The 22,099-nt window shown below is 45.2% G+C and overlaps 26 non-coding genes across 26 annotated transcripts; all 26 read right to left on the bottom strand.

The window, feature by feature from the left end:
- Nucleotides 1–49: 49 nt before the first annotated feature.
- Nucleotides 50–137, bottom strand: trnay-gua (transfer RNA tyrosine (anticodon GUA)). Its single transcript is given in 2 exon segments — nucleotides 50–85; nucleotides 101–137. It is a non-coding gene; the product is annotated as a tRNA-Tyr (tRNA).
- A 789-nt stretch (nucleotides 138–926) lies between these two features.
- trnay-gua (transfer RNA tyrosine (anticodon GUA)) lies at nucleotides 927–1,014 on the bottom strand. The gene is given in 2 exon segments: nucleotides 927–962; nucleotides 978–1,014. It is a non-coding gene; the product is annotated as a tRNA-Tyr (tRNA).
- Nucleotides 1,015–1,803: 789 nt separating this feature from the next.
- Nucleotides 1,804–1,891, bottom strand: trnay-gua (transfer RNA tyrosine (anticodon GUA)). The gene is given in 2 exon segments: nucleotides 1,804–1,839; nucleotides 1,855–1,891. It is a non-coding gene; the product is annotated as a tRNA-Tyr (tRNA).
- A 788-nt stretch (nucleotides 1,892–2,679) lies between these two features.
- Nucleotides 2,680–2,767, bottom strand: trnay-gua (transfer RNA tyrosine (anticodon GUA)). The gene is given in 2 exon segments: nucleotides 2,680–2,715; nucleotides 2,731–2,767. It is a non-coding gene; the product is annotated as a tRNA-Tyr (tRNA).
- Nucleotides 2,768–3,555: 788 nt separating this feature from the next.
- trnay-gua (transfer RNA tyrosine (anticodon GUA)) lies at nucleotides 3,556–3,643 on the bottom strand. Its single transcript is given in 2 exon segments — nucleotides 3,556–3,591; nucleotides 3,607–3,643. It is a non-coding gene; the product is annotated as a tRNA-Tyr (tRNA).
- Nucleotides 3,644–4,431: 788 nt separating this feature from the next.
- On the bottom strand, nucleotides 4,432–4,519 carry trnay-gua (transfer RNA tyrosine (anticodon GUA)). Its single transcript is given in 2 exon segments — nucleotides 4,432–4,467; nucleotides 4,483–4,519. It is a non-coding gene; the product is annotated as a tRNA-Tyr (tRNA).
- A 789-nt stretch (nucleotides 4,520–5,308) lies between these two features.
- On the bottom strand, nucleotides 5,309–5,396 carry trnay-gua (transfer RNA tyrosine (anticodon GUA)). The gene is given in 2 exon segments: nucleotides 5,309–5,344; nucleotides 5,360–5,396. It is a non-coding gene; the product is annotated as a tRNA-Tyr (tRNA).
- A 788-nt stretch (nucleotides 5,397–6,184) lies between these two features.
- trnay-gua (transfer RNA tyrosine (anticodon GUA)) lies at nucleotides 6,185–6,272 on the bottom strand. The gene is given in 2 exon segments: nucleotides 6,185–6,220; nucleotides 6,236–6,272. It is a non-coding gene; the product is annotated as a tRNA-Tyr (tRNA).
- A 788-nt stretch (nucleotides 6,273–7,060) lies between these two features.
- trnay-gua (transfer RNA tyrosine (anticodon GUA)) lies at nucleotides 7,061–7,148 on the bottom strand. Its single transcript is given in 2 exon segments — nucleotides 7,061–7,096; nucleotides 7,112–7,148. It is a non-coding gene; the product is annotated as a tRNA-Tyr (tRNA).
- A 788-nt stretch (nucleotides 7,149–7,936) lies between these two features.
- On the bottom strand, nucleotides 7,937–8,024 carry trnay-gua (transfer RNA tyrosine (anticodon GUA)). Its single transcript is given in 2 exon segments — nucleotides 7,937–7,972; nucleotides 7,988–8,024. It is a non-coding gene; the product is annotated as a tRNA-Tyr (tRNA).
- A 789-nt stretch (nucleotides 8,025–8,813) lies between these two features.
- Nucleotides 8,814–8,901, bottom strand: trnay-gua (transfer RNA tyrosine (anticodon GUA)). Its single transcript is given in 2 exon segments — nucleotides 8,814–8,849; nucleotides 8,865–8,901. It is a non-coding gene; the product is annotated as a tRNA-Tyr (tRNA).
- A 789-nt stretch (nucleotides 8,902–9,690) lies between these two features.
- Nucleotides 9,691–9,778, bottom strand: trnay-gua (transfer RNA tyrosine (anticodon GUA)). Its single transcript is given in 2 exon segments — nucleotides 9,691–9,726; nucleotides 9,742–9,778. It is a non-coding gene; the product is annotated as a tRNA-Tyr (tRNA).
- A 788-nt stretch (nucleotides 9,779–10,566) lies between these two features.
- Nucleotides 10,567–10,654, bottom strand: trnay-gua (transfer RNA tyrosine (anticodon GUA)). The gene is given in 2 exon segments: nucleotides 10,567–10,602; nucleotides 10,618–10,654. It is a non-coding gene; the product is annotated as a tRNA-Tyr (tRNA).
- Nucleotides 10,655–11,442: 788 nt separating this feature from the next.
- Nucleotides 11,443–11,530, bottom strand: trnay-gua (transfer RNA tyrosine (anticodon GUA)). Its single transcript is given in 2 exon segments — nucleotides 11,443–11,478; nucleotides 11,494–11,530. It is a non-coding gene; the product is annotated as a tRNA-Tyr (tRNA).
- A 788-nt stretch (nucleotides 11,531–12,318) lies between these two features.
- On the bottom strand, nucleotides 12,319–12,411 carry trnay-gua (transfer RNA tyrosine (anticodon GUA)). Its single transcript is given in 2 exon segments — nucleotides 12,319–12,354; nucleotides 12,370–12,411. It is a non-coding gene; the product is annotated as a tRNA-Tyr (tRNA).
- Nucleotides 12,412–13,199: 788 nt separating this feature from the next.
- Nucleotides 13,200–13,287, bottom strand: trnay-gua (transfer RNA tyrosine (anticodon GUA)). The gene is given in 2 exon segments: nucleotides 13,200–13,235; nucleotides 13,251–13,287. It is a non-coding gene; the product is annotated as a tRNA-Tyr (tRNA).
- A 788-nt stretch (nucleotides 13,288–14,075) lies between these two features.
- Nucleotides 14,076–14,163, bottom strand: trnay-gua (transfer RNA tyrosine (anticodon GUA)). Its single transcript is given in 2 exon segments — nucleotides 14,076–14,111; nucleotides 14,127–14,163. It is a non-coding gene; the product is annotated as a tRNA-Tyr (tRNA).
- Nucleotides 14,164–14,951: 788 nt separating this feature from the next.
- trnay-gua (transfer RNA tyrosine (anticodon GUA)) lies at nucleotides 14,952–15,039 on the bottom strand. Its single transcript is given in 2 exon segments — nucleotides 14,952–14,987; nucleotides 15,003–15,039. It is a non-coding gene; the product is annotated as a tRNA-Tyr (tRNA).
- Nucleotides 15,040–15,827: 788 nt separating this feature from the next.
- Nucleotides 15,828–15,915, bottom strand: trnay-gua (transfer RNA tyrosine (anticodon GUA)). Its single transcript is given in 2 exon segments — nucleotides 15,828–15,863; nucleotides 15,879–15,915. It is a non-coding gene; the product is annotated as a tRNA-Tyr (tRNA).
- A 788-nt stretch (nucleotides 15,916–16,703) lies between these two features.
- trnay-gua (transfer RNA tyrosine (anticodon GUA)) lies at nucleotides 16,704–16,791 on the bottom strand. Its single transcript is given in 2 exon segments — nucleotides 16,704–16,739; nucleotides 16,755–16,791. It is a non-coding gene; the product is annotated as a tRNA-Tyr (tRNA).
- A 789-nt stretch (nucleotides 16,792–17,580) lies between these two features.
- trnay-gua (transfer RNA tyrosine (anticodon GUA)) lies at nucleotides 17,581–17,668 on the bottom strand. Its single transcript is given in 2 exon segments — nucleotides 17,581–17,616; nucleotides 17,632–17,668. It is a non-coding gene; the product is annotated as a tRNA-Tyr (tRNA).
- Nucleotides 17,669–18,456: 788 nt separating this feature from the next.
- Nucleotides 18,457–18,544, bottom strand: trnay-gua (transfer RNA tyrosine (anticodon GUA)). The gene is given in 2 exon segments: nucleotides 18,457–18,492; nucleotides 18,508–18,544. It is a non-coding gene; the product is annotated as a tRNA-Tyr (tRNA).
- Nucleotides 18,545–19,333: 789 nt separating this feature from the next.
- trnay-gua (transfer RNA tyrosine (anticodon GUA)) lies at nucleotides 19,334–19,421 on the bottom strand. Its single transcript is given in 2 exon segments — nucleotides 19,334–19,369; nucleotides 19,385–19,421. It is a non-coding gene; the product is annotated as a tRNA-Tyr (tRNA).
- A 788-nt stretch (nucleotides 19,422–20,209) lies between these two features.
- trnay-gua (transfer RNA tyrosine (anticodon GUA)) lies at nucleotides 20,210–20,297 on the bottom strand. The gene is given in 2 exon segments: nucleotides 20,210–20,245; nucleotides 20,261–20,297. It is a non-coding gene; the product is annotated as a tRNA-Tyr (tRNA).
- Nucleotides 20,298–21,085: 788 nt separating this feature from the next.
- On the bottom strand, nucleotides 21,086–21,173 carry trnay-gua (transfer RNA tyrosine (anticodon GUA)). Its single transcript is given in 2 exon segments — nucleotides 21,086–21,121; nucleotides 21,137–21,173. It is a non-coding gene; the product is annotated as a tRNA-Tyr (tRNA).
- A 788-nt stretch (nucleotides 21,174–21,961) lies between these two features.
- Nucleotides 21,962–22,049, bottom strand: trnay-gua (transfer RNA tyrosine (anticodon GUA)). Its single transcript is given in 2 exon segments — nucleotides 21,962–21,997; nucleotides 22,013–22,049. It is a non-coding gene; the product is annotated as a tRNA-Tyr (tRNA).
- Between the last annotated feature and the right edge of the window lie 50 nt (nucleotides 22,050–22,099).

The following is a 22,099-nucleotide window of genomic DNA, read 5'->3' as shown; positions in this document are numbered from 1 at the left end:
AAGTTCCGGCTGTCAAAAAATTGGGGCAATCCACAAGAAAATAGTACACTCCTTTGAGCCGGATTTGAACCAGCGACCTAAGGATTGCTGCAATTAGCACCTACAGTCCTCCGCTCTACCAACTGAGCTATCAAAGGTCGACAGTGTATATTCCAACGCCATCGCCTAGATGGTCATAAGTTCCGCTGATGGATATGAGCCCTTTTAAAAGTTAAACTTCTTAGTTTGGTGGTTTCATGGAGATGACAGGGATTGAAGCCGGGTCCTCATACATTCAAAGCATGCGCTCTTCTGCTGAGCTACATCCCCTTAGAATGCCAGTAGTTGCATTTGGGGATAGAGAAAATGTGAGCCGAGGGTAAAGAATGCTGTTTAGGCCCGACACTGCTGAAGGTTTTTCCCTCTCCCTGGTGGTCTAGTGACAAGGATTTGGAGCTTTCGCTGTTGTGTCCCGTGTTTGATTCCCGGTCAGGGAAAGAATTGCTTTTGGGGAAAAACTTGGCAAATGTCAAAAAGTCGGCACAAACGCAGAAAAAGTTATCCTCCTTTGAGATAGTGTGAGCCAGTGACATAAGTATTGTTGGAATTTCTCGTACACTCCGCCGCTCTACCAAATGTCCTATGGAAGATCAACAAGTGAAGAATTCGGCGCTCTCAGGGTAAGATAATATGTTAGTCAATCGCAAGTCAAAGTTCACGGCTGTCAAAAAATTGGGGCAATCCACGAGAAAATGTACACTCCTTTGAGCCAGCGACCTAAGGATTGCTGCACTGAGCACCTACAGTCATCCACTCTACCAACTGTCCTACGGAAGATCAAGAAATGAAGAATTTGGCGTTCTCAGGGAAAGATAATGTGTTAGTAATTTGCAAGTCAAAGTTCACGGCTGTCAAAAAATTGGGGCAATCCACAAGAAGATATACACTCCTTTGAGCCGGATTTGAACCAGCGACCTAAGGATTGCTGCAATTAGCACCTACAGTCCTCCGCTCTACCAACTGAGCTATCAAAGGTCGACAGTGTACATTCCAACGCCATCGCCTAGATGGTCATAAGTTCCGCTGATGGATATGAGCCCTTTTAAAAGTTAAACTTCTTAGTTTGGTGGTTTCATGGAGATGACAGGGATTGAAGCCGGGTCCTCATACATTCAAAGCATGCACTCTTCTGCTGAGCTACATCGCCTTAGAATGCCAGTAGTTGCATTTGGGGATAGAGAAAATGTGAGCCGAGGGTAAAGAATGCTGTTTAGGCCCGACACTGCTGAAGGTTTTTCCCTCTCCCTGGTGGTCTAGTGACAAGGATTTGGAGCTTTCGCTGTTGTGTCCCGTGTTTGATTCCCGGTCAGGGAAATAATTGCTTTTGGGGAAAAACTTGGCAAATGTCAAAAAGTCGGCACAAACGCAGAAAAAGTTATCCTCCTTTGAGATAGTGTGAGCCAGTGACATAAGTATTGTTGGAATTTCTCGTACACTCCGCCGCTCTACCAAATGTCCTATGGAAGATCAACAAGTGAAGAATTCGGCGCTCTCAGGGTAAGATAATATGTTAGTCAATCGCAAGTCAAAGTTCACGGCTGTCAAAAAATTGGGGCAATCCACGAGAAAATGTACACTCCTTTGAGCCAGCGACCTAAGGAGTGCTGAACTGAGCACCTACAGTCATCCACTCTACCAACTGTCCTACGGAAGATCAAGAAATGAAGAATTTGGCGTTCTCAGGGAAAGATAATGTGTTAGTCATTTGCAAGTCAAAGTTCACGGCTGTCAAAAAATTGGGGCAATCCACAAGAAAATGTACACTCCTTTGAGCCGGATTTGAACCAGCGACCTAAGGATTGCTGCAATTAGCACCTACAGTCCTCCGCTCTACCAACTGAGCTATCAAAGGTCGACATGTATATTCCAACGCCATCGCCTAGATGGTCATAAGTTCCGCTGATGGATACGAGCCCTTTTAAAAGTTAAACTTCTTAGTTTGGTGGTTTCATGGAGATGACAGGGATTGAAGCCGGGTCCTCATACATTCAAAGCATGCGCTCTTCTGCTGAGCTACATCCCCTTAGAATGCCAGTAGTTGCATTTGGGGATAGAGAAAATGTGAGCCGAGGGTAAAGAATGCTGTTTAGGCCCGACACTGCTGAAGGTTTTTCCCTCTCCCTGGTGGTCTAGTGACAAGGATTTGGAGCTTTCGCTGTTGTGTCCCGTGTTTGATTCCCGGTCAGGGAAATAATTGCTTTTGGGGAAAAACTTGGCAAATGTCAAAAAGTCGGCACAAACGCAGAAAAAGTTATCCTCCTTTGAGATAGTGTGAGCCAGTGACATAAGTATTGTTGGAATTTCTCGTACACTCCGCCGCTCTACCAAATGTCCTATGGAAGATCAACAAGTGAAGAATTCGGCGCTCTCAGGGTAAGATAATATGTTAGTCAATCGCAAGTCAAAATTCACGGCTGTCAAAAAATTGGGGCAATCCACGAGAAAATGTACACTCCTTTGAGCCAGCGACCTAAGGAGTGCTGAACTGAGCACCTACAGTCATCCACTCTACCAACTGTCCTACGGAAGATCAAGAAATGAAGAATTTGGCGTTCTCAGGGAAAGATAATGTGTTAGTAATTTGCAAGTCAAAGTTCACGGCTGTCAAAAAATTGGGGCAATCCACAAGAAGATATACACTCCTTTGAGCCGGATTTGAACCAGCGACCTAAGGATTGCTGCAATTAGCACCTACAGTCCTCCGCTCTACCAACTGAGCTATCAAAGGTCGACATGTATATTCCAACGCCATCGCCTAGATGGTCATAAGTTCCGCTGATGGATACGAGCCCTTTTAAAAGTTAAACTTCTTAGTTTGGTGGTTTCATGGAGATGACAGGGATTGAAGCCGGGTCCTCATACATTCAAAGCATGCGCTCTTCTGCTGAGCTACATCCCCTTAGAATGCCAGTAGTTGCATTTGGGGATAGAGAAAATGTGAGCCGAGGGTAAAGAATGCTGTTTAGGCCCGACACTGCTGAAGGTTTTTCCCTCTCCCTGGTGGTCTAGTGACAAGGATTTGGAGCTTTCGCTGTTGTGTCCCATGTTTGATTCCCGGTCAGGGAAATAATTGCTTTTGGGGAAAAACTTGGCAAATGTCAAAAAGTCGGCACAAACGCAGAAAAAGTTATCCTCCTTTGAGATAGTGTGAGCCAGTGACATAAGTATTGTTGGAATTTCTCGTACACTCCGCCGCTCTACCAAATGTCCTATGGAAGATCAACAAGTGAAGAATTCGGCGCTCTCAGGGTAAGATAATATGTTAGTCAATCGCAAGTCAAAGTTCACGGCTGTCAAAAAATTGGGGCAATCCACGAGAAAATGTACACTCCTTTGAGCCAGCGACCTAAGGATTGCTGCACTGAGCACCTACAGTCATCCACTCTACCAACTGTCCTACGGAAGATCAAGAAATGAAGAATTTGGCGTTCTCAGGGAAAGATAATGTGTTAGTCATTTGCAAGTCAAAGTTCACGGCTGTCAAAAAATTGGGGCAATCCACAAGAAGATATACACTCCTTTGAGCCGGATTTGAACCAGCGACCTAAGGATTGCTGCAATTAGCACCTACAGTCCTCCGCTCTACCAACTGAGCTATCAAAGGTCGACGTGTACATTCCAACGCCATCGCCTAGATGGTCATAAGTTCCGCTGATGGATATGAGCCCTTTTAAAAGTTAAACTTCTTAGTTTGGTGGTTTCATGGAGATGACAGGGATTGAAGCCGGGTCCTCATACATTCAAAGCATGCGCTCTTCTGCTGAGCTACATCCCCTTAGAATGCCATGAGTTGCATTTGGGGATAGAGAAAATGTGAGCCGAGGGTAAAGAATGCTGTTTAGGCCCGACACTGCTGAAGGTTTTTCCCTCTCCCTGGTGGTCTAGTGACAAGGATTTGGAGCTTTCGCTGTTGTGTCCCGTGTTTGATTCCCGGTCAGGGAAATAATTGCTTTTGGGGAAAAACTTGGCAAATGTCAAAAAGTCGGCACAAACGCAGAAAAAGTTATCCTCCTTTGAGATAGTGTGAGCCAGTGACATAAGTATTGTTGGAATTTCTCGTACACTCCGCCGCTCTACCAAATGTCCTATGGAAGATCAACAAGTGAAGAATTCGGCGCTCTCAGGGTAAGATAATATGTTAGTCAATCGCAAATCAAAGTTCACGGCTGTCAAAAAATTGGGGCAATCCACGAGAAAATGTACACTCCTTTGAGCCAGCGACCTAAGGAGTGCTGCACTGAGCACCTACAGTCATCCACTCTACCAACTGTCCTACGGAAGATCAAGAAATGAAGAATTTGGCATTCTCAGGGAAAGATAATGTGTTAGTCATTTGCAAGTCAAAGTTCACGGCTGTCAAAAAATTGGGGCAATCCACAAGAAGATATACACTCCTTTGAGCCGGATTTGAACCAGCGACCTAAGGATTGCTGCAATTAGCACCTACAGTCCTCCGCTCTACCAACTGAGCTATCAAAGGTCGACATGTATATTCCAACGCCATCGCCTAGATGGTCATAAGTTCCGCTGATGGATACTGAGCCCTTTTAAAAGTTAAACTTCTTAGTTTGGTGGTTTCATGGAGATGACAGGGATTGAAGCCGGGTCCTCATACATTCAAAGCATGCGCTCTTCTGCTGAGCTACATCACCTTAGAATGCCAGTAGTTGCATTTGGGGATAGAGAAAATGTGAGCCGAGGGTAAAGAATGCTGTTTAGGCCCGACACTGCTGAAGGTTTTTCCCTCTCCCTGGTGGTCTAGTGACAAGGATTTGGAGCTTTCGCTGTTGTGTCCCGTGTTTGATTCCCGGTCAGGGAAAGAATTGCTTTTGGGGAAAAACTTGGCAAATGTCAAAAAGTCGGCACAAACGCAGAAAAAGTTATCCTCCTTTGAGATAGTGTGAGCCAGTGACATAAGTATTGTTGGAATTTCTCGTACACTCCGCCGCTCTACCAAATGTCCTATGGAAGATCAACAAGTGAAGAATTCGGCGCTCTCAGGGTAAGATAATATGTTAGTCAATCGCAAGTCAAAGTTCACGGCTGTCAAAAAATTGGGGCAATCCACGAGAAAATGTACACTCCTTTGAGCCAGCGACCTAAGGAGTGCTGCACTGAGCACCTACAGTCATCCACTCTACCAACTGTCCTACGGAAGATCAAGAAATGAAGAATTTGGCGTTCTCAGGGAAAGATAATGTGTTAGTAATTTGCAAGTCAAAGTTCACGGCTGTCAAAAAATTGGGGCAATCCACAAGAAGATATACACTCCTTTGAGCCGGATTTGAACCAGCGACCTAAGGATTGCTGCAATTAGCACCTACAGTCCTCCGCTCTACCAACTGAGCTATCAAAGGTCGACATGTATATTCCAACGCCATCGCCTAGATGGTCATAAGTTCCGCTGATGGATACGAGCCCTTTTAAAAGTTAAACTTCTTAGTTTGGTGGTTTCATGGAGATGACAGGGATTGAAGCCGGGTCCTCATACATGCAAAGCATGCACTCTTCTGCTGAGCTACATCGCCTTAGAATGCCAGTAGTTGCATTTGGGGATAGAGAAAATGTGAGCCGAGGGTAAAGAATGCTGTTTAGGCCCGACACTGCTGAAGGTTTTTCCCTCTCCCTGGTGGTCTAGTGACAAGGATTTGGAGCTTTCGCTGTTGTGTCCCGTGTTTGATTCCCGGTCAGGGAAATAATTGCTTTTGGGGAAAAACTTGGCAAATGTCAAAAAGTCGGCACAAACGCAGAAAAAGTTATCCTCCTTTGAGATAGTGTGAGCCAGTGACATAAGTATTGTTGGAATTTCTCGTACACTCCGCCGCTCTACCAAATGTCCTATGGAAGATCAACAAGTGAAGAATTCGGCGCTCTCAGGGTAAGATAATATGTTAGTCAATCGCAAGTCAAAGTTCACGGCTGTCAAAAAATTGGGGCAATCCACGAGAAAATGTACACTCCTTTGAGCCAGCGACCTAAGGAGTGCTGCACTGAGCACCTACAGTCATCCACTCTACCAACTGTCCTACGGAAGATCAAGAAATGAAGAATTTGGCGTTCTCAGGGAAAGATAATGTGTTAGTCATTTGCAAGTCAAAGTTCACGGCTGTCAAAAAATTGGGGCAATCCACAAGAAAATGTACACTCCTTTGAGCCGGATTTGAACCAGCGACCTAAGGATTGCTGCAATTAGCACCTACAGTCCTCCGCTCTACCAACTGAGCTATCAAAGGTCGACGTGTACATTCCAACGCCATCGCCTAGATGGTCATAAGTTCCGCTGATGGATATGAGCCCTTTTAAAAGTTAAACTTCTTAGTTTGGTGGTTTCATGGAGATGACAGGGATTGAAGCCGGGTCCTCATACATTCAAAGCATGCGCTCTTCTGCTGAGCTACATCGCCTTAGAATGCCAGTAGTTGCATTTGGGGATAGAGAAAATGTGAGCCGAGGGTAAAGAATGCTGTTTAGGCCCGACACTGCTGAAGGTTTTTCCCTCTCCCTGGTGGTCTAGTGACAAGGATTTGGAGCTTTCGCTGTTGTGTCCCGTGTTTGATTCCCGGTCAGGGAAAGAATTGCTTTTGGGGAAAAACTTGGCAAATGTCAAAAAGTCGGCACAAACGCAGAAAAAGTTATCCTCCTTTGAGATAGTGTGAGCCAGTGACATAAGTATTGTTGGAATTTCTCGTACACTCCGCCGCTCTACCAAATGTCCTATGGAAGATCAACAAGTGAAGAATTCGGCGCTCTCAGGGTAAGATAATATGTTAGTCAATCGCAAGTCAAAGTTCACGGCTGTCAAAAAATTGGGGCAATCCACGAGAAAATGTACACTCCTTTGAGCCAGCGACCTAAGGAGTGCTGAACTGAGCACCTACAGTCATCCACTCTACCAACTGTCCTACGGAAGATCAAGAAATGAAGAATTTGGCGTTCTCAGGGAAAGATAATGTGTTAGTCATTTGCAAGTCAAAGTTCACGGCTGTCAAAAAATTGGGGCAATCCACAAGAAAATGTACACTCCTTTGAGCCGGATTTGAACCAGCGACCTAAGGATTGCTGCAATTAGCACCTACAGTCCTCCGCTCTACCAACTGAGCTATCAAAGGTCGACATGTATATTCCAACGCCATCGCCTAGATGGTCATAAGTTCCGCTGATGGATACGAGCCCTTTTAAAAGTTAAACTTCTTAGTTTGGTGTTTTCATGGAGATGACAGGGATTGAAGCCGGGTCCTCATACATGCAAAGCATGCACTCTTCTGCTGAGCTACATCGCCTTAGAATGCCAGTAGTTGCATTTGGGGATAGAGAAAATGTGAGCCGAGGGTAAAGAATGCTGTTTAGGCCCGACACTGCTGAAGGTTTTTCCCTCTCCCTGGTGGTCTAGTGACAAGGATTTGGAGCTTTCGCTGTTGTGTCCCGTGTTTGATTCCCGGTCAGGGAAAGAATTGCTTTTGGGGAAAAACTTGGCAAATGTCAAAAAGTCGGCACAAACGCAGAAAAAGTTATCCTCCTTTGAGATAGTGTGAGCCAGTGACATAAGTATTGTTGGAATTTCTCGTACACTCCGCCGCTCTACCAAATGTCCTATGGAAGATCAACAAGTGAAGAATTCGGCGCTCTCAGGGTAAGATAATATGTTAGTCAATCGCAAGTCAAAGTTCACGGCTGTCAAAAAATTGGGGCAATCCACGAGAAAATGTACACTCCTTTGAGCCAGCGACCTAAGGATTGCTGCACTGAGCACCTACAGTCATCCACTCTACCAACTGTCCTACGGAAGATCAAGAAATGAAGAATTTGGCGTTCTCAGGGAAAGATAATGTGTTAGTCATTTGCAAGTCAAAGTTCACGGCTGTCAAAAAATTGGGGCAATCCACAAGAAAATGTACACTCCTTTGAGCCGGATTTGAACCAGCGACCTAAGGATTGCTGCAATTAGCACCTACAGTCCTCCGCTCTACCAACTGAGCTATCAAAGGTCGACATGTACATTCCAACGCCATCGCCTAGATGGTCATAAGTTCCGCTGATGGATATGAGCCCTTTTAAAAGTTAAACTTCTTAGTTTGGTGGTTTCATGGAGATGACAGGGATTGAAGCCGGGTCCTCATACATTCAAAGCATGCGCTCTTCTGCTGAGCTACATCCCCTTAGAATGCCAGTAGTTGCATTTGGGGATAGAGAAAATGTGAGCCGAGGATAAAGAATGCTGTTTAGGCCCGACACTGCTGAAGGTTTTTCCCTCTCCCTGGTGGTCTAGTGACAAGGATTTGGAGCTTTCGCTGTTGTGTCCCGTGTTTGATTCCCGGTCAGGGAAAGAATTGCTTTTGGGGAAAAACTTGGCAAATGTCAAAAAGTCGGCACAAACGCAGAAAAAGTTATCCTCCTTTGAGATAGTGTGAGCCAGTGACATAAGTATTGTTGGAATTTCTCGTACACTCCTCCGCTCTACCAAATGTCCTATGGAAGATCAACAAGTGAAGAATTCGGCGCTCTCAGGGTAAGATAATATGTTAGTCAATCGCAAATCAAAGTTCACGGCTGTCAAAAAATTGGGGCAATCCACGAGAAAATGTACACTCCTTTGAGCCAGCGACCTAAGGATTGCTGCACTGAGCACCTACAGTCATCCACTCTACCAACTGTCCTACGGAAGATCAAGAAATGAAGAATTTGGCGTTCTCAGGGAAAGATAATGTGTTAGTCATTTGCAAGTCAAAGTTCACGGCTGTCAAAAAATTGGGGCAATCCACAAGAAGATAGTACACTCCTTTGAGCCGGATTTGAACCAGCGACCTAAGGATTGCTGCAATTAGCACCTACAGTCCTCCGCTCTACCAACTGAGCTATCAAAGGTCGACAGTGTATATTCCAACGCCATCGCCTAGATGGTCATAAGTTCCGCTGATGGATACGAGCCCTTTTAAAAGTTAAACTTCTTAGTTTGGTGGTTTCATGGAGATGACAGGGATTGAAGCCGGGTCCTCATACATTCAAAGCATGCGCTCTTCTGCTGAGCTACATCCCCTTAGAATGCCAGTAGTTGCATTTGGGGATAGAGAAAATGTGAGCCGAGGGTAAAGAATGCTGTTTAGGCCCGACACTGCTGAAGGTTTTTCCCTCTCCCTGGTGGTCTAGTGACAAGGATTTGGAGCTTTCGCTGTTGTGTCCCGTGTTTGATTCCCGGTCAGGGAAATAATTGCTTTTGGGGAAAAACTTGGCAAATGTCAAAAAGTCGGCACAAACGCAGAAAAAGTTATCCTCCTTTGAGATAGTGTGAGCCAGTGACATAAGTATTGTTGGAATTTCTCGTACACTCCGCCGCTCTACCAAATGTCCTATGGAAGATCAACAAGTGAAGAATTCGGCGCTCTCAGGGTAAGATAATATGTTAGTCAATCGCAAGTCAAAGTTCACGGCTGTCAAAAAATTGGGGCAATCCACGAGAAAATGTACACTCCTTTGAGCCAGCGACCTAAGGAGTGCTGAACTGAGCACCTACAGTCATCCACTCTACCAACTGTCCTACGGAAGATCAAGAAATGAAGAATTTGGCGTTCTCAGGGAAAGATAATGTGTTAGTAATTTGCAAGTCAAAGTTCACGGCTGTCAAAAAATTGGGGCAATCCACAAGAAGATGTACACTCCTTTGAGCCGGATTTGAACCAGCGACCTAAGGATGGCTGCAATTAGCACCTACAGTCCTCCGCTCTACCAACTGAGCTATCAAAGGTCGACGTGTACATTCCAACGCCATCGCCTAGATGGTCATAAGTTCCGCTGATGGATATGAGCCCTTTTAAAAGTTAAACTTCTTAGTTTGGTGGTTTCATGGAGATGACAGGGATTGAAGCCGGGTCCTCATACATTCAAAGCATGCGCTCTTCTGCTGAGCTACATCCCCTTAGAATGCCAGTAGTTGCATTTGGGGATAGAGAAAATGTGAGCCGAGGGTAAAGAATGCTGTTTAGGCCCGACACTGCTGAAGGTTTTTCCCTCTCCCTGGTGGTCTAGTGACAAGGATTTGGAGCTTTCGCTGTTGTGTCCCGTGTTTGATTCCCGGTCAGGGAAAGAATTGCTTTTGGGGAAAAACTTGGCAAATGTCAAAAAGTCGGCACAAACGCAGAAAAAGTTATCCTCCTTTGAGATAGTGTGAGCCAGTGACATAAGTATTGTTGGAATTTCTCGTACACTCCGCCGCTCTACCAAATGTCCTATGGAAGATCAACAAGTGAAGAATTCGGCGCTCTCAGGGTAAGATAATATGTTAGTCAATCGCAAGTCAAAGTTCACGGCTGTCAAAAAATTGGGGCAATCCACGAGAAAATGTACACTCCTTTGAGCCAGCGACCTAAGGAGTGCTGAACTGAGCACCTACAGTCATCCACTCTACCAATTGTCCTACGGAAGATCAAGAAATGAAGAATTTGGCGTTCTCAGGGAAAGATAATGTGTTAGTAATTTGCAAGTCAAAGTTCACGGCTGTCAAAAAATTGGGGCAATCCACAAGAAGATATACACTCCTTTGAGCCGGATTTGAACCAGCGACCTAAGGATTGCTGCAATTAGCACCTACAGTCCTCCGCTCTACCAACTGAGCTATCAAAGGTCAACATGTATATTCCAACGCCATCGCCTAGATGGTCATAAGTTCCGCTGATGGATACGAGCCCTTTTAAAAGTTAAACTTCTTAGTTTGGTGGTTTCATGGAGATGACAGGGATTGAAGCCGGGTCCTCATACATTCAAAGCATGCGCTCTTCTGCTGAGCTACATCCCCTTAGAATGCCAGTAGTTGCATTTGGGGATAGAGAAAATGTGAGCCGAGGGTAAAGAATGCTGTTTAGGCCCGACACTGCTGAAGGTTTTTCCCTCTCCCTGGTGGTCTAGTGACAAGGATTTGGAGCTTTCGCTGTTGTGTCCCGTGTTTGATTCCCGGTCAGGGAAATAATTGCTTTTGGGGAAAAACTTGGCAAATGTCAAAAAGTCGGCACAAACGCAGAAAAAGTTATCCTCCTTTGAGATAGTGTGAGCCAGTGACATAAGTATTGTTGGAATTTCTCGTACACTCCGCCGCTCTACCAAATGTCCTATGGAAGATCAACAAGTGAAGAATTCGGCGCTCTCAGGGTAAGATAATATGTTAGTCAATCGCAAGTCAAAGTTCACGGCTGTCAAAAAATTGGGGCAATCCACGAGAAAATGTACACTCCTTTGAGCCAGCAACCTAAGGAGTGCTGAACTGAGCACCTACAGTCATCCACTCTACCAACTGTCCTACGGAAGATCAAGAAATGAAGAATTTGGCGTTCTCAGGGAAAGATAATGTGTTAGTAATTTGCAAGTCAAAGTTCACGGCTGTCAAAAAATTGGGGCAATCCACAAGAAGATATACACTCCTTTGAGCCGGATTTGAACCAGCGACCTAAGGATTGCTGCAATTAGCACCTACAGTCCTCCGCTCTACCAACTGAGCTATCAAAGGTCGACATGTATATTCCAACGCCATCGCCTAGATGGTCATAAGTTCCGCTGATGGATATGAGCCCTTTTAAAAGTTAAACTTCTTAGTTTGGTGGTTTCATGGAGATGACAGGGATTGAAGCCGGGTCCTCATACATTCAAAGCATGCGCTCTTCTGCTGAGCTACATCCCCTTAGAATGCCAGTAGTTGCATTTGGGGATAGAGAAAATGTGAGCCGAGGGTAAAGAATGCTGTTTAGGCCCGACACTGCTGAAGGTTTTTCCCTCTCCCTGGTTGTCTAGTGACAAGGATTTGGAGCTTTTGCTGTTGTGTCCCGTGTTTGATTCCCGGTCAGGGAAATAATTGCTTTTGGGGAAAAACTTGGCAAATGTCAAAAAGTCGGCACAAACGCAGAAAAAGTTATCCTCCTTTGAGATAGTGTGAGCCAGTGACATAAGTATTGTTGGAATTTCTCGTACACTCCGCCGCTCTACCAAATGTCCTATGGAAGATCAACAAGTGAAGATTTCGGCGCTCTCAGGGTAAGATAATATGTTAGTCAATCGCAAGTCAAAGTTCACGGCTGTCAAAAAATTGGGGCAATCCACGAGAAAATGTACACTCCTTTGAGCCAGCGACCTAAGGATTGCTGCACTGAGCACCTACAGTCATCCACTCTACCAACTGTCCTACGGAAGATCAAGAAATGAAGAATTTGGCATTCTCAGGGAAAGATAATGTGTTAGTCATTTGCAAGTCAAAGTTCACGGCTGTCAAAAAATTGGGGCAATCCACAAGAAGATGTACACTCCTTTGAGCCGGATTTGAACCAGCGACCTAAGGATGGCTGCAATTAGCACCTACAGTCCTCCGCTCCGCTCTACCAACTGAGCTATCAAAGGTCGACATGTATATTCCAACGCCATCGCCTAGATGGTCATAAGTTCCGCTGATGGATACGAGCCCTTTTAAAAGTTAAACTTCTTAGTTTGGTGGTTTCATGGAGATGACAGGGATTGAAGCCGGGTCCTCATACATTCAAAGCATGCGCTCTTCTGCTGAGCTACATCCCCTTAGAATGCCAGTAGTTGCATTTGGGGATAGAGAAAATGTGAGCCGAGGGTAAAGAATGCTGTTTAGGCCCGACACTGCTGAAGGTTTTTCCCTCTCCCTGGTTGTCTAGTGACAAGGATTTGGAGCTTTCGCTGTTGTGTCCCGTGTTTGATTCCCGGTCAGGGAAAGAATTGCTTTTGGGGAAAAACTTGGCAAATGTCAAAAAGTCGGCACAAACGCAGAAAAAGTTATCCTCCTTTGAGATAGTGTGAGCCAGTGACATAAGTATTGTTGGAATTTCTCGTACACTCCGCCGCTCTACCAAATGTCCTATGGAAGATCAACAAGTGAAGAATTCGGCGCTCTCAGGGTAAGATAATATGTTAGTCAATCGCAAGTCAAAGTTCACGGCTGTCAAAAAATTGGGGCAATCCACGAGAAAATGTACACTCCTTTGAGCCAGCGACCTAAGGATTGCTGAACTGAGCACCTACAGTCATCCACTCTACCAACTGTCCTACGGAAGATCAAGAAATGAAGAATTTGGCGTTCTCAGGGAAAGATAATGTGTTAGTCATTTGCAAGTCAAAGTTCACGGCTGTCAAAAAATTGGGGCAATCCACAAGAAAATGTACACTCCTTTGAGCCGGATTTGAACCAGCGACCTAAGGATTGCTGCAATTAGCACCTACAGTCCTCCGCTCTACCAACTGAGCTATCAAAGGTCGACGTGTATATTCCAACGCCATCGCCTAGATGGTCATAAGTTCCGCTGATGGATATGAGCCCTTTTAAAAGTTAAACTTCTTAGTTTGGTGGTTTCATGGAGATGACAGGGATTGAAGCCGGGTCCTCATACATTCAAAGCATGCGCTCTTCTGCTGAGCTACATCCCCTTAGAATGCCAGTAGTTGCATTTGGGGATAGAGAAAATGTGAGCCGAGGGTAAAGAATGCTGTTTAGGCCCGACACTGCTGAAGGTTTTTCCCTCTCCCTGGTGGTCTAGTGACAAGGATTTGGAGCTTTCGCTGTTGTGTCCCGTGTTTGATTCCCGGTCAGGGAAAGAATTGCTTTTGGGGAAAAACTTGGCAAATGTCAAAAAGTCGGCACAAACGCAGAAAAAGTTATCCTCCTTTGAGATAGTGTGAGCCAGTGACATAAGTATTGTTGGAATTTCTCGTACACTCCGCCGCTCTACCAAATGTCCTATGGAAGATCAACAAGTGAAGAATTCGGCGCTCTCAGGGTAAGATAATATGTTAGTCAATCGCAAGTCAAAGTTCACGGCTGTCAAAAAATTGGGGCAATCCACGAGAAAATGTACACTCCTTTGAGCCAGCGACCTAAGGAGTGCTGAACTGAGCACCTACAGTCATCCACTCTACCAACTGTCCTACGGAAGATCAAGAAATGAAGAATTTGGCGTTCTCAGGGAAAGATAATGTGTTAGTAATTTGCAAGTCAAAGTTCACGGCTGTCAAAAAATTGGGGCAATCCACAAGAAGATATACACTCCTTTGAGCCGGATTTGAACCAGCGACCTAAGGATTGCTGCAATTAGCACCTACAGTCCTCCGCTCTACCAACTGAGCTATCAAAGGTCAACATGTATACTCCAACGCCATCGCCTAGATGGTCATAAGTTCCGCTGATGGATACGAGCCCTTTTAAAAGTTAAACTTCTTAGTTTGGTGGTTTCATGGAGATGACAGGGATTGAAGCCGGGTCCTCATACATTCAAAGCATGCGCTCTTCTGCTGAGCTACATCCCCTTAGAATGCCAGTAGTTGCATTTGGGGATAGAGAAAATGTGAGCCGAGGGTAAAGAATGCTGTTTAGGCCCGACACTGCTGAAGGTTTTTCCCTCTCCCTGGTGGTCTAGTGACAAGGATTTGGAGCTTTCGCTGTTGTGTCCCGTGTTTGATTCCCGGTCAGGGAAAGAATTGCTTTTGGGGAAAAACTTGGCAAATGTCAAAAGGTCGGCACAAACGCAGAAAAAGTTATCCTCCTTTGAGATAGTGTGAGCCAGTGACATAAGTATTGTTGGAATTTCTCGTACACTCCTCCGCTCTACCAAATGTCCTATGGAAGATCAACAAGTGAAGAATTCGGCGCTCTCAGGGTAAGATAATATGTTAGTCAATCGCAAGTCAAAGTTCACGGCTGTCAAAAAATTGGGGCAATCCACGAGAAAATGTACACTCCTTTGAGCCAGCGACCTAAGGATTGCTGCACTGAGCACCTACAGTCATCCACTCTACCAACTGTCCTACGGAAGATCAAGAAATGAAGAATTTGGCGTTCTCAGGGAAAGATAATGTGTTAGTAATTTGCAAGTCAAAGTTCACGGCTGTCAAAAAATTGGGGCAATCCACAAGAAGATATACAATCCTTTGAGCCGGATTTGAACCAGCGACCTAAGGATTGCTGCAATTAGCACCTACAGTCCTCCGCTCTACCAACTGAGCTATCAAAGGTCGACATGTATATTCCAACGCCATCGCCTAGATGGTCATAAGTTCCGCTGATGGATACGAGCCCTTTTAAAAGTTAAACTTCTTAGTTTGGTCGTTTCATGGAGATGACAGGGATTGAAGCCGGGTCCTCATACATTCAAAGCATGCGCTCTTCTGCTGAGCTACATCCCCTTAGAATGCCAGTAGTTGCATTTGGGGATAGAGAAAATGTGAGCCGAGGGTAAAGAATGCTGTTTAGGCCCGACACTGCTGAAGGTTTTTCCCTCTCCCTGGTTGTCTAGTGACAAGGATTTGGAGCTTTCGCTGTTGTGTCCCGTGTTTGATTCCCGGTCAGGGAAATAATTGCTTTTGGGGAAAAACTTGGCAAATGTCAAAAAGTCGGCACAAACGCAGAAAAAGTTATCCTCCTTTGAGATAGTGTGAGCCAGTGACATAAGTATTGTTGGAATTTCTCGTACACTCCGCCGCTCTACCAAATGTCCTATGGAAGATCAACAAGTGAAGAATTCGGCGCTCTCAGGGTAAGATAATATGTTAGTCAATCGCAAGTCAAAGTTCACGGCTGTCAAAAAATTGGGGCAATCCACGAGAAAATGTACACTCCTTTGAGCCAGCGACCTAAGGATTGCTGAACTGAGCACCTACAGTCATCCACTCTACCAACTGTCCTACGGAAGATCAAGAAATGAAGAATTTGGCGTTCTCAGGGAAAGATAATGTGTTAGTAATTTGCAAGTCAAAGTTCACGGCTGTCAAAAAATTGGGGCAATCCACAAGAAGATATACACTCCTTTGAGCCGGATTTGAACCAGCGACCTAAGGATTGCTGCAATTAGCACCTACAGTCCTCCGCTCTACCAACTGAGCTATCAAAGGTCGACATGTATATTCCAACGCCATCGCCTAGATGGTCATAAGTTCCGCTGATGGATACGAGCCCTTTTAAAAGTTAAACTTCTTAGTTTGGTGGTTTCATGGAGATGACAGGGATTGAAGCCGGGTCCTCATACATTCAAAGCATGCGCTCTTCTGCTGAGCTACATCCCCTTAGAATGCCAGTAGTTGCATTTGGGGATAGAGAAAATGTGAGCCGAGGGTAAAGAATGCTGTTTAGGCCCGACACTGCTGAAGGTTTTTCCCTCTCCCTGGTGGTCTAGTGACAAGGATTTGGAGCTTTCGCTGTTGTGTCCCGTGTTTGATTCCCGGTCAGGGAAATAATTGCTTTTGGGGAAAAACTTGGCAAATGTCAAAAAGTCGGCACAAACGCAGAAAAAGTTATCCTCCTTTGAGATAGTGTGAGCCAGTGACATAAGTATTGTTGGAATTTCTCGTACACTCCGCCGCTCTACCAAATGTCCTATGGAAGATCAACAAGTGAAGAATTCGGCGCTCTCAGGGTAAGATAATATGTTAGTCAATCGCAAGTCAAAGTTCACGGCTGTCAAAAAATTGGGGCAATCCACGAGAAAATGTACACTCCTTTGAGCCAGCGACCTAAGGATTGGTGCACTGAGCACCTACAGTCATCCACTCTACCAACTGTCCTACGGAAGATCAAGAAATGAAGAATTTGGCGTTCTCAGGGAAAGATAATGTGTTAGTAATTTGCAAGTCAAAGTTCACGGCTGTCAAAAAATTGGGGCAATCCACAAGAAGATATACACTCCTTTGAGCCGGATTTGAACCAGCGACCTAAGGATTGCTGCAATTAGCACCTACAGTCCTCCGCTCTACCAACTGAGCTATCAAAGGTCGACATGTATATTGCAACGCCATCGCCTAGATGGTCATAAGTTCCGCTGATGGATACTGAGCCCTTTTAAAAGTTAAACTTCTTAGTTTGGTGGTTTCATGGAGATGACAGGGATTGAAGCCGGGTCCTCATACATTCAAAGCATGCGCTCTTCTGCTGAGCTACATCCCCTTAGAATGCCAGTAGTTGCATTTGGGGATAGAGAAAATGTGAGCCGAGGGTAAAGAATGCTGTTTAGGCCCGACACTGCTGAAGGTTTTTCCCTCTCCCTGGTTGTCTAGTGACAAGGATTTGGAGCTTTCGCTGTTGTGTCCCGTGTTTGATTCCCGGTCAGGGAAAGAATTGCTTTTGGGGAAAAACTTGGCAAATGTCAAAAAGTCGGCACAAACGCAGAAAAAGTTATCCTCCTTTGAGATAGTGTGAGCCAGTGACATAAGTATTGTTGGAATTTCTCGTACACTCCGCCGCTCTACCAAATGTCCTATGGAAGATCAACAAGTGAAGAATTCGGCGCTCTCAGGGTAAGATAATATGTTAGTCAATCGCAAATCAAAGTTCACGGCTGTCAAAAAATTGGGGCAATCCACGAGAAAATGTACACTCCTTTGAGCCAGCGACCTAAGGATTGCTGCACTGAGCACCTACAGTCATCCACTCTACCAACTGTCCTACGGAAGATCAAGAAATGAAGAATTTGGCGTTCTCAGGGAAAGATAATGTGTTAGTCATTTGCAAGTCAAAGTTCACGGCTGTCAAAAAATTGGGGCAATCCACAAGAAAATGTACACTCCTTTGAGCCGGATTTGAACCAGCGACCTAAGGATGGCTGCAATTAGCACCTACAGTCCTCCGCTCTACCAACTGAGCTATCAAAGGTCGACGTGTACATTCCAACGCCATCGCCTAGATGGTCATAAGTTCCGCTGATGGATACGAGCCCTTTTAAAAGTTAAACTTCTTAGTTTGGTGGTTTCATGGAGATGACAGGGATTGAAGCCGGGTCCTCATACATTCAAAGCATGCGCTCTTCTGCTGAGCTACATCCCCTTAGAATGCCAGTAGTTGCATTTGGGGATAGAGAAAATGTGAGCCGAGGGTAAAGAATGCTGTTTAGGCCCGACACTGCTGAAGGTTTTTCCCTCTCCCTGGTGGTCTAGTGACAAGGATTTGGAGCTTTCGCTGTTGTGTCCCGTGTTTGATTCCCGGTCAGGGAAATAATTGCTTTTGGGGAAAAACTTGGCAAATGTCAAAAAGTCGGCACAAACGCAGAAAAAGTTATCCTCCTTTGAGATAGTGTGAGCCAGTGACATAAGTATTGTTGGAATTTCACGTACACTCCGCCGCTCTACCAAATGTCCTATGGAAGATCAACAAGTGAAGAATTCGGCGCTCTCAGGGAAAGATAATATGTTAGTCAATCGCAAGTCAAAGTTCACGGCTGTCAAAAAATTGGGGCAATCCACGAGAAAATGTACACTCCTTTGAGCCAGCGACCTAAGGAGTGCTGAACTGAGCACCTACAGTCATCCACTCTACCAACTGTCCTACGGAAGATCAAGAAATGAAGAATTTGGCGTTCTCAGGGAAAGATAATGTGTTAGTCATTTGCAAGTCAAAGTTCACGGCTGTCAAAAAATTGGGGCAATCCACAAGAAGATATACACTCCTTTGAGCCGGATTTGAACCAGCGACCTAAGGATTGCTGCAATTAGCACCTACAGTCCTCCGCTCTACCAACTGAGCTATCAAAGGTCGACATGTATATTCCAACGCCATCGCCTAGATGGTCATAAGTTCCGCTGATGGATACTGAGCACTTTTAAAAGTTAAACTTCTTAGTTTGGTGGTTTCATGGAGATGACAGGGATTGAAGCCGGGTCCTCATACATTCAAAGCATGCGCTCTTCTGCTGAGCTACATCCCCTTAGAATGCCAGTAGTTGCATTTGGGGATAGAGAAAATGTGAGCCGAGGGTAAAGAATGCTGTTTAGGCCCGACACTGCTGAAGGTTTTTCCCTCTCCCTGGTGGTCTAGTGACAAGGATTTGGATCTTTCGCTGTTGTGTCCCGTGTTTGATTCCCGGTCAGGGAAAGAATTGCTTTTGGGGAAAAACTTGGCAAATGTCAAAAAGTCGGCACAAACGCAGAAAAAGTTATCCTCCTTTGAGATAGTGTGAGCCAGTGACATAAGTATTGTTGGAATTTCTCGTACACTCCTCCGCTCTACCAAATGTCCTATGGAAGATCAACAAGTGAAGAATTCGGCGCTCTCAGGGTAAGATAATATGTTAGTCAATCGCAAATCAAAGTTCACGGCTGTCAAAAAATTGGGGCAATCCACGAGAAAATGTACACTCCTTTGAGCCAGCGACCTAAGGATTGCTGCACTGAGCACCTACAGTCATCCACTCTACCAACTGTCCTACGGAAGATCAAGAAATGAAGAATTTGGCGTTCTCAGGGAAAGATAATGTGTTAGTCATTTGCAAGTCAAAGTTCACGGCTGTCAAAAAATTGGGGCAATCCACAAGAAGATATACAATCCTTTGAGCCGGATTTGAACCAGCGACCTAAGGATTGCTGCAATTAGCACCTACAGTCCTCCGCTCTACCAACTGAGCTATCAAAGGTCGACATGTATATTCCAACGCCATCGCCTAGATGGTCATAAGTTCCGCTGATGGATACGAGCCCTTTTAAAAGTTAAACTTCTTAGTTTGGTCGTTTCATGGAGATGACAGGGATTGAAGCCGGGTCCTCATACATTCAAAGCATGCGCTCTTCTGCTGAGCTACATCCCCTTAGAATGCCAGTAGTTGCATTTGGGGATAGAGAAAATGTGAGCCGAGGGTAAAGAATGCTGTTTAGGCCCGACACTGCTGAAGGTTTTTCCCTCTCCCTGGTGGTCTAGTGACAAGGATTTGGAGCTTTCGCTGTTGTGTCCCGTGTTTGATTCCCGGTCAGGGAAAGAATTGCTTTTGGGGAAAAACTTGGCAAATGTCAAAAAGTCGGCACAAACGCAGAAAAAGTTATCCTCCTTTGAGATAGTGTGAGCCAGTGACATAAGTATTGTTGGAATTTCTCGTACACTCCGCCGCTCTACCAAATGTCCTATGGAAGATCAACAAGTGAAGAATTCGGCGCTCTCAGGGTAAGATAATATGTTAGTCAATCGCAAGTCAAAGTTCACGGCTGTCAAAAAATTGGGGCAATCCACGAGAAAATGTACACTCCTTTGAGCCAGCGACCTAAGGAGTGCTGAACTGAGCACCTACAGTCATCCACTCTACCAACTGTCCTACGGAAGATCAAGAAATGAAGAATTTGGCGTTCTCAGGGAAAGATAATGTGTTAGTCATTTGCAAGTCAAAGTTCACGGCTGTCAAAAAATTGGGGCAATCCACAAGAAGATATACACTCCTTTGAGCCGGATTTGAACCAGCGACCTAAGGATTGCTGCAATTAGCACCTACAGTCCTCCGCTCTACCAACTGAGCTATCAAAGGTCGACATGTATATTCCAACGCCATCGCCTAGATGGTCATAAGTTCCGCTGATGGATACGAGCCCTTTTAAAAGTTAAACTTCTTAGTTTGGTCGTTTCATGGAGATGACAGGGATTGAAGCCGGGTCCTCATACATTCAAAGCATGCGCTCTTCTGCTGAGCTACATCCCCTTAGAATGCCAGTAGTTGCATTTGGGGATAGAGAAAATGTGAGCCGAGGGTAAAGAATGCTGTTTAGGCCCGACACTGCTGAAGGTTTTTCCCTCTCCCTGGTGGTCTAGTGACAAGGATTTGGAGCTTTCGCTGTTGTGTCCCGTGTTTGATTCCCGGTCAGGGAAAGAATTGCTTTTGGGGAAAAACTTGGCAAATGTCAAAAGGTCGGCACAAACGCAGAAAAAGTTATCCTCCTTTGAGATAGTGTGAGCCAGTGACATAAGTATTGTTGGAATTTCTCGTACACTCCGCCGCTCTACCAAATGTCCTATGGAAGATCAACAAGTGAAGAATTCGGCGCTCTCAGGGTAAGATAATATGTTAGTCAATCGCAAATCAAAGTTCACGGCTGTCAAAAAATTGGGGCAATCCACGAGAAAATGTACACTCCTTTGAGCCAGCGACCTAAGGATTGCTGCACTGAGCACCTACAGTCATCCACTCTACCAACTGTCCTACGGAAGATCAAGAAATGAAGAATTTGGCGTTCTCAGGGAAAGATAATGTGTTAGTCATTTGCAAGTCAAAGTTCACGGCTGTCAAAAAATTGGGGCAATCCACAAGAAAATGTACACTCCTTTGAGCCGGATTTGAACCAGCGACCTAAGGATTGCTGCAATTAGCACCTACAGTCCTCCGCTCTACCAACTGAGCTATCAAAGGTCGACATGTATATTCCAACGCCATCGCCTAGATGGTCATAAGTTCCGCTGATGGATACGAGCCCTTTTAAAAGTTAAACTTCTTAGTTTGGTGGTTTCATGGAGATGACAGGGATTGAAGCCGGGTCCTCATACATTCAAAGCATGCGCTCTTCTGCTGAGCTACATCCCCTTAGAATGCCATGAGTTGCATTTGGGGATAGAGAAAATGTGAGCCGAGGGTAAAGAATGCTGTTTAGGCCCGACACTGCTGAAGGTTTTTCCCTCTCCCTGGTGGTCTAGTGACAAGGATTTGGAGCTTTCGCTGTTGTGTCCCGTGTTTGATTCCCGGTCAGGGAAATAATTGCTTTTGGGGAAAAACTTGGCAAATGTCAAAAAGTCGGCACAAACGCAGAAAAAGTTATCCTCCTTTGAGATAGTGTGAGCCAGTGACATAAGTATTGTTGGAATTTCTCGTACACTCCGCCGCTCTACCAAATGTCCTATGGAAGATCAACAAGTGAAGAATTCGGCGCTCTCAGGGTAAGATAATATGTTAGTCAATCGCAAATCAAAGTTCACGGCTGTCAAAAAATTGGGGCAATCCACGAGAAAATGTACACTCCTTTGAGCCAGCGACCTAAGGAGTGCTGAACTGAGCACCTACAGTCATCCACTCTACCAACTGTCCTACGGAAGATCAAGAAATGAAGAATTTGGCGTTCTCAGGGAAAGATAATGTGTTAGTAATTTGCAAGTCAAAGTTCACGGCTGTCAAAAAATTGGGGCAATCCACAAGAAGATATACAATCCTTTGAGCCGGATTTGAACCAGCGACCTAAGGATTGCTGCAATTAGCACCTACAGTCCTCCGCTCTACCAACTGAGCTATCAAAGGTCGACATGTATATTCCAACGCCATCGCCTAGATGGTCATAAGTTCCGCTG

Source organism: Salmo trutta, unplaced genomic scaffold, assembly GCF_901001165.1.
Source record: "Salmo trutta unplaced genomic scaffold, fSalTru1.1, whole genome shotgun sequence".
Classification (NCBI taxonomy): Eukaryota; Metazoa; Chordata; class Actinopteri; order Salmoniformes; family Salmonidae; genus Salmo; species Salmo trutta.
This window is presented reverse-complemented; position numbering and strand designations above follow the sequence as displayed.